Consider the following 9,080-nt stretch of genomic DNA (forward strand, 5'->3'; position numbering starts at 1 on the left):
ACTACAGAAGTAGGCTTCAAGGAAACTCAGCATGTGTTTCCATTTCAACAACATTAGCCTTTATTTCTGGAACACTGAAGTCTTTGGCTATGAGGAGCATCAAATGAGCACTGCAACCATATGTTATTAGCTTGGGACTCTCTTCTAAATAATTTCTTCTCATCTTGGATACATTTGAAGCATTTTCTGTGACGCAACTGCATACTAGACATTTGAATTTTTTTTTTTCAGTTTGTTATAGCTGTTTCTACTACTTCTACTACTACTATTCAGCTGTGTGTGCATTTCCTGATGTATCAATTGTTTCTGTAAGGAAGACATTCCCTTCTTCTGTTGTCACACAAGAACATACAACAGGATCATTGTGGACATTGCTCCACCCATCAAGACTCAGGTTAACAATTTTACCCTCTAGACCTTTTGCACACTGCTCAATTTCTCTTTCATACACTTTATCCAGTAATTTGCCTGCAACATCTGCTCTGTTGGGTGGACTGTATCCTGGTCTTAATGACTGAACCATGTTAATGAAGTGTGGGGTCTCAATCGTACGGAAAGGAGAGTTTGCTGCATAAACAAAACAGGCAATTTTTTCATCAGCTACCATTTTTTGTAATCTGCTGGTTCTTACCACAAACTTATCTATGGTTGTTTCTGGATGATGGAGATTTTTTTTCCTTTTTGCTGCAGGTGATATACTGGGGCTATGTGACATACATGATGTGACTGAAACGCTATCACTGGCAGATAACTCTGAAACGATAGAAAATGATGGTGATCTTGAAGGTGGATAGTCTTCAGAATCCTGTATGTTGAGGATGGATTCTCCTAAACAAAACAAGTCAATGCAGTTATTTAATTATTACCATATTGCTCATTTAGTATTACTCATTGCATTCACTGACACTCAGTACTACTTTAAAGGTGAAATTGTAAAAGGAAGATCTGCCTATTTCAGCTATTTATTTTTTATCACAACTGCATCTAAAATGATAGTACTATAGAGTAACAACTATATTTTTTGCTCAAACATGAGAATTCAAGAATAGTCCAGAAGGAAGACGGGCAGTCCTTAAGAAAGAAATATGAAATAAAAAAGTTTACCAACCTGAAGATGCTGCATGTTCAGACATGTTCCTTTCATTGTCTTCAACGCAGCTTCCTCCTGAGAAGGAACACTTCTCATGATGTTGTTTCATTCGGGCAACCAGGCCTTACATTTCTTTGTTGCACTGTTTGCATTTTGCACGCATTTGTTGCATTGTTTGGATTGTCTTACCCACAGGTAGAGGAACTTCATTAAAATATTCCCAAACTGGGTTTCTTTTACAGCCTGCTGCCATTATAGGTTTTCCTTTCTAGTGAGAGAATGGTATGGTAGACCCCAAATCAATGAAGACTACACTCAGAAAGACCTCAAGACTTCTGGAATAGGCTGCTCAAACAGTTTCACTTTTGTTTCTACTGCCTGTCCCTCCCTTCTCACATTTATCTCCAGACTTCTTCTCTTTGTCCAGATGTATTCCGCCCCCAACAATCTTCTGTTCATTGAACTTTTTGAAACTTTGCACTTTTAGAGAGAGGTAAGGGATTGACTCTGTGTACACAAATTTACAGAGGGACAATAGGGTGAGGTCTGTTATTTCTCACCTCTATGTATGTATTTATTTAAAAATATTTTTTGCAGTTAACAAGCATGTTATCTCTGGAGAGACAAATCCACAGTTTGAGAACTGCAAAACTAAGCATCTCTGATGGTATCTTCTTGACTGAGCACTGAGTCCCACTGGGTAGATAGAAACATTAACCTAAATCATCTATACAGAAGCCCCTGGAGCCCCATAAGATTGGGTCCCTAATCCTTGAACTATTGGAACTCATTTACAAAACTTTTCTTAAACATTACATGAATATATTGTCTCATACTATAGAATTAGAATTTATAATCCCTATTCCATGATGAGATATCTTTGAGCTATAATGCATCTTAATTAAAACTATCTTTAGATAGGTTTTTGCCTTAAAAAGCATTTTATCCAAAAAAAAAAAAAAACCATTTATTTTTCTTTTTTAAAAATATCATTGATTTTTATCCACCCTGCTGAGAATGTTTGTTAAACCAAAGGTTCTAAAATGACACAAGATTTAAAAATTTGTACAATTTAAAAATAACCAATGTTTTGACCATTAATTAGGTACTTTTGGCAAGTATGCTGTGCTTCCTACCTACGCATTTTCTGGTTAGAATGGGAGGATTCTTTCAGAGCCTAAAGCTTATCACGTAGTGTGTGTGGAACCTGTGATCCAGTAGACAGAGGGCACTGGGAGTTGGGACTTTCAGAAGTGCTCAGAGCTGTCCTGATGATGCTACGAGTTCAACCATTGATTTCAATGGAGAGCAGCGTAAGGCCAACATGAAGCTCTTTTCAATATTCCAGCCTCAGATTCTGTCCTGGGCTGTTCTGCTGGCTCTGTGTGAATTTGGGCATGTCGCATAATGCCCCTTTCTGCATTAGTAGTATGGAGATGAGAGATTTTCCTTTGAGCAGGGCACATCTGTTGCAGAGCAGATCGGCCCTTTGTCAGAGAAAATAGTGACCTGTACGCCAAGATTTTCTTTATACTTCTACCTTCTTTGGGTGCTGTGAGCCTTAATGATCTATAGCACTTTAAAATGCTTCATGTGGAAATTGTTATATAATGGAGGCATGCGTGTAAATTACAGTAACATTGAAAAAAGTATTCTTGCACATAACAGGCCACAACTTTCTATGAAACTAATTAAGAGCCTTTTAGAGTTCAGTTAAATTGTGCTCCTCATTGAGGCTTTTATCTTTCTGTTTCTGGGACTAGCCAGCACTGCCCATCGGTCTCCAGGAAACTGAGATGTATGCCATTTTGACTAATGTTCATCATAAATGACAATTCCCTGTGATAGCCATCAGTAACAAAAAAAGTTTTCAAAAGGAAAAAATACATCATGTTAGGAAAAATGAGTTTGAAGCCATCAGAAGAGACTCACATGAAGTTTGACTGTTTCCATTTCTCTGCAACAGTCAATATATATTTAGACAACTAAAAACTCTGCTGTAGATCCTTTTGCTACATCAGTGGAGTCTTTTTCTTATGTCATTCTTGTTGTTGCCAACAGTTGCACTTCATACTATATATAGCAGTGAATGTTGAGACTTGGAAACAGAGGTTGCCTTACTGGGTCAGACCTGAAACCCATACAGTCCAGTATCCTGTCTCTGACAGTGGCCAGTACCAGATACTTTAGAGGAAGGTCAGGCACCTCACAGAGTACAATTATGGAGTAAGCTTGCCCATAGGACATTTTTTTTTTTTTTCTTACCAGAGGCAATTTGTAGTAGTGTGGCTTATGCCCAAAATCATGAGGTTTTATCTCTCTTAAAAAGTGTTTTCCTATCAAATGTAACTGGATAGTCTCATTGTCCATATAAATGAGAGAGACAAGGGGGGTGAGATAATAACTTTTATTGGACCAACCTTCTGTTGATGAGAAAGACAAGCTTTCAAGCTACACAACAGAAGTTGGTCCAATAAAAAAAATTACCTCACCCACCTTGTTTCTCTAATATCCTGGGACGAACACGACTGCAACAACACTGCATTCCATATAAATGTCTATTTCTTCTTTAAGTCTTGTTAAGCTCATGGCCTCGATATTTTGTAACCGTGAGTTCCACAAATTATTTCATTGTTTGCAGAAGACCTTTGATATTTTCTAGGGGGTAGCCTTCTTGTCAGTGAAATCTCTTTTCTTTGCCTAATGAAATTCCATTTTGCTTTTGTTGAGAAGTAAATCATTATAAATTGCAGTTCTCACTTGCATGCCTCAGGAAAATGTGGGCAGCTTATTAAACTAATAACAGATCTCATGAACATGCCAAAGAGAGAGAGGCTGGTTTCTTCCATCCATCTGAACCCAGTGACCCATTTCCCTTCCTCTGGGGGTACCACATTGGTCTGGAGCTCTCTCAATCGCCTGAGTGGGGAAGGACAGAAAGAGGGCCATGGCAGGCTGGGCTTCCTCAACACCCAGGACCCAGCATTCCATCCCCATAGGATAACAGCCGTCTCCTGCTTCCTGTTACAGACCTGTAGCTCAAGTGATAGCAGTGTGTGCTGCAATGCTGAAGGCTCAGTGTTCAAATCCGCTAACTATGCATGGCTATTAATTTTTTACCTTTTTTCTTAAAAAAAAAGAAAACACAAATCCCTAAAGAAATGACCAAAATTTTTTTTTAAAAAGGTTAGAAAATTAGGTTGCAAATCAGACACTCGAATTAAGAAATGTCAGTTTTATGCTTGCCACAGTCTTTAATTATGCGGTCTCTAAATGGGAGTGCCTAATTTACCTTTTCTACACCATTCATTAATTTGAGTACATCTATCTTCTATTAACTTCCACTCTAAATTAATATTCATCATCTAAACACTGTAATATAGAAAAAGTTAAGTGTGGGTTAAAGGAAACTATAGAAGTTCATGAACAAGCTTTGAGAAATTAAGAATTCTGCTGCAAGACAGTTAAAGGTTGGCATGCATAAAACTCCCTTATTGGCTGTTTACACTCTCCTTAAAGGAGAAGACCAGAGGTCTGAAAATGACTTTTAGTTTTCTCTGTCTGCTAAATTCATTATGTATACCAGGTAGGCAACAAGCTTAAAAGAAATGTCAGCCTGGGCAGGAGAATGGACAGTTTCAGAGCCCCTATTAGCTAGTTCCTTCAGCACTGCCCACCTGTGGCTTACGGTGTTTAAAAATTCAGATTTGTTTGAATTGCTGCAATATTACTGCAGTGTCTTCAGTAATGGTGTTGGCCTACCTAAAGTTGCCACTGGTTGTGCCTCTAAGGATGTGATCCAACGCCTATTAAAATGGATAAAGACTACCATTGGCTTTAATGGGAGTTGTATCAAGCCTAAAGGAATTGCATTCACCATAAACAGGGCAACTTCCATATTACAGGTTTCATGGGTCAGTATTTGGGAGACAGCAAATGCTAACCATGTGATTTACACCCTGCCCAAACAATTTCCTTTTTTCTGATTGATTGAAGCCTTTAGATCAAGCCACCTGGTGGGAAAACCACACTTTCTTAGTGACAAAATAAAACAATCCACCAGCTGACATGTACCAATTACATATTTTCCCCCCAACAAGGTATAGATAGTTTTGAATGGCTTAAAGGTTGTGCAGAAATATGATTGGGAGGGTTATATTGTATTACCTTCCAATCATGGAAGCATTATCCTATTTTTCATGCCAGTCAGAAGTATAACTACATAGGCATCTAAAAGTCCACTCTAGTTTATTTCAATCCACTCCTAGGCATTTTACTCCATTTGGTCAGCAGTGTACCAGCCTCATGACTTATTTTCACTCTTTCTCTTGCCCCCTCACTTGCAAACTCACTTTGATTATGTTAAGATTTGTTGGTGCAAAATGAAATGTTTTTTGGCACTTAGCAACTTCCTTGCAGATTCCATACATTTGACACAGTTTGGAGCAGTTTATATTTCTGACTTGTCATATTATGCAGAGAACTGAAAACATGCAAAGCTGCATATCCTTGTAGTTAACTGGTCTTGGTAGTTATGTAATTATTTCTTGGATAGAAGGAACCACACAGTCATTTTCCTGAATTTTTTTCATAATCAGAATTCAAAAACATAAATCTACATAAAATATCACTGTAAAATATCCAGTATTTTATTATGATATTTAATGGAACAATTGTATATGCTCCCAAACACTGTACGTCTCTGCATTCTCAAAAGAAGCTTTGTACCCATTTTTACAAGTCTCCGAATGTATATGCCTCTTCAAAGTGGATCATTTTTGACAGACCTGGCAGGGGGTTATAAGAAAGTTTTATTGCCTTCTGTTGAATTCCTTTTGTTTATTGTAACATGATAAAAATTGTTACCATATGATAGTCTAATATTCTTCTATTTAAGCACTGGGGGGAAAAAGATGTTTTAAACTTTCAACTATGAAAGTCTCATGAATAGAGCAGTTCATCAAAGTCTGCAGCATGTTTCTGGGGCATGGAAAGTGAAATTTAACCTTAGATTTAATTATTTTAAGCTTAATTACAGTAAGAATTTTCAGTTTGGAAAAGCTATTTAATCAAATAGTGTAATCATATAACTGTGTGAAAAGGTAGCTCTTGTGGAAATATTCTAATTATCTGATTTGTGGGCTCATTTCTCAAGATCATTAAGTCTCATTTTCATATATAAATATAACAAGTAACTGAACTTAATAGTCCTATTAAAAATAGAATAAAGGATTGATTTAAACAAAAAGGTGAATGGTTTCACAAGCCAATTTTCCCAATGCAACTGTTTAGACCTATGATTAAAAATTCAGTCCAACCAGATATAACCTATGCATATTTTTAATGAAAATGGATAACATTTAGGTCACTTCTGTGTAGTGTTGTGTGGTGTGTAGAAGAGGAGGGTTTTTTCCTGAGGGGTGTTAAGAGTAGGTTGAAATTCCATTAGATAAGTTTCAACCTGGAACGAAGCCTGTTGTGCCAACTACTACACTTCCTCCTCCTCCCCTGCCAGTCCGTCCCTAAAGACCTAGCAAAGACTTTTGTTTTATATCACATGTAAGGAAAAGGTCAGTTTAATTCAAAGTTGCTATGTTTATAGGGCTGAATTTTCAAAAGCTTAAAAAGGTGCAAATCCCAATCCGCATACAAATCTGATTTAAAGTATGGTCCAGGTTCCACAATCAATAGAATTAAAATGATGCCCTATAGTGGTGGTATTGTCACCTCTTGAGCCTCTAAGGATATGTCTACTTTGCAATTAGACGCCTGTGTCTGGCCATGCCAGCTGACTCTGGCTTGCAGGACTCAGGCTAAGGGTCTCTTTAATTGTGATGTAGGCGCCTGGGACCCTGATCGATGGGCCGACTGTGGGTGTCTAATTGCAGTGTAGACATACCGTGTACTGATCGCATCATTCTAAAGGAACCCTGGTTCCTTTAACACTTTTGTTCTAAGGAGTCTGTGCTATACTGATTGGCATATTTAGACGCCTTATTTTAGCGGGCTAATGCCTTCATGTGCGCTCAGAGTGCATGGGGGGGGGGGGGGCGGTGTGTTCTGTGATGAATACCAACTAACTTCTGCCATATGTCTACAAATAATAGATTATACTTGGCCTGATTATAGTTTCCATTGTTTCAGCTTGTCTTTATCTTTTTCAGGGTTCCACAATCTTGAACTACTGGATATCCGGCTACTACATGCCTGAAGATGTTGATTCACAGCTAAAGTCAGAATTGGTGATAGATGCTGTGTAGATGCAAAGCAGCGCAATTCTGTCTCTCTCTTAATCTTTCCTGCTCCCCTTCAGTCCCCAGTGGTCTCCTCTAAGGAATTTACTACAAATTCACTGACTTCAAGTAGATGAAAATCAGAAGCCTGCCCTTCACTGCAGTGAAAAATCCAAAGCTTCATGTGTAAATTGTCCATATAAACTGAACTATGATGGCTTGTTTTCCAGAAATAAATCAGAAGTCAAGAAAGGACTTGGCCTAATTTATATTGCTTTGCACTTTTGTCTGACTTTAAAGAAAAATATTCTCCAGTGAAATTTGGGTGCCAAACACATACCCAGAATGTACAGAGTTTTGCTTTCAAAGTCACCATGCTCCTTTAGACTTCATGACAAATTCAGAGCCTGTTTTGTTTGATAGGGGTGTACGTTGGACTTTTAGAAATATTTCTGAATGGATCAGTAATATTTTTGGATTACAGTTTACTTGTTTCTGCACCAATAATTTCTTTTAATTTAAACATTACCTGTAAATCAGGCTAGATTATCTAAACTAGTTGTATAGCACCGTCTTCTTTTCCTTTAACTGTGCCCTGTAATACAACCGTCCTACTCTTCCTAATGTTTGGTATAGTAAAATTTTTCCATGTGTGCTTGCCTCATAATTTCAAATACTGTATAAGCATGTCGATATAATGTACATAACAGTTTAACCTCCAGGTGCTAGAAGTCAGGATCTCCTGACACTACACACTAATACAAAATGTGTTAGCACTTGGCAGCAGGACATTCTAACTACTGGCACTGAAGGGATTAATATGAATTACATAGAAATATTTCTCTGCAAAAGGAAGTTTTCAGTATTCATTAGGATTTTTTTAATGGGAACTACATATTTTAAAATGTAATTTCTAAACTTTTTAAAAATTAAAAAAAGTTTAATTTATGTTCTGTATCTTATATTTTGTGCCGCAGTATTTACAAAACAATTTTTTTTAATTAGTAGGTTGCCACACATGCCTACAAATGTCCTTCCATAGCATTAGTTTGGCTGCTCAATGGAAAAAATGCCATCAGCCAAAGTTACATTTATTTAAATATGTAACTTGTAACAATTGAGGCGGGGTAGAGGCTATGAAGGTAGTACTATGATGACCAGACTTAAAGTTGAATTTAAGATCACTTACCCATAGCTGTTACACTATGACCTTGTTGTGATGCCATGGTCAATGTTCTCTTCGTTAGCATGTCCTTATTAGGAAATGTCTTAGTAGTTCCTTCTTACATTGTTGTGGTTCTCCTGTCTCTAATTTATACAGTCACATTTATTTAATCATATTTTTCTTTGTAAAAGCAAGACCCAGATAAATACCATCTTTATAGTATTGTCCTATTAAGTTGCCATGTATGACTACAGTTTTCAGTAGTTTTCTTTAATGCTTAGTTTGAAAATGCACTAAAACCAAGAGTGTGTAAGATATACCTATTGTCCTGGGGGAGAAATATGTTGTCACGGATATGTAGCCAGTCATTTCTCTGTCGTCATTTGTTGTATATTTCGTCTTCTGTTGGCAGCACTTTTTGGTTTCAGATTTTCCCTTTTTTGGTCGAGGGGAGTTAAAGAATGTCGGTAACACTTTAGATGACCAGTGATTTAATACTAAACTTCCAGTGCAACAGCTATGGTTAGATGTCATCCACCTTCATGTCGGGCAAATTCAGAATGAAGCGCACATCAGACGTTACTGAAATGTT

General features: G+C 37.3%; 1 protein-coding gene across 1 annotated transcript in view; it reads left to right on the forward strand.

Annotated features, from left to right (window-relative positions):
- FBXW11 (F-box and WD repeat domain containing 11) overlaps positions 1 to 7,309 on the forward strand; it is a 67,658-nt gene extending 60,349 nt beyond the window's left edge. Inside the window, exon 13 of the mRNA XM_065409227.1 lies at positions 7,255 to 7,309. The gene's annotated coding sequence lies outside the window, so the exon portion shown is untranslated. The remainder of the gene's footprint in view (positions 1 to 7,254) is intronic.
- The last annotated feature ends 1,771 nt before the right edge of the window (positions 7,310 to 9,080 follow it).

This window comes from Emys orbicularis, chromosome 8 (genome assembly GCF_028017835.1).
Source record: "Emys orbicularis isolate rEmyOrb1 chromosome 8, rEmyOrb1.hap1, whole genome shotgun sequence".
In the NCBI taxonomy this organism is placed as follows: Eukaryota; Metazoa; Chordata; order Testudines; family Emydidae; genus Emys; species Emys orbicularis.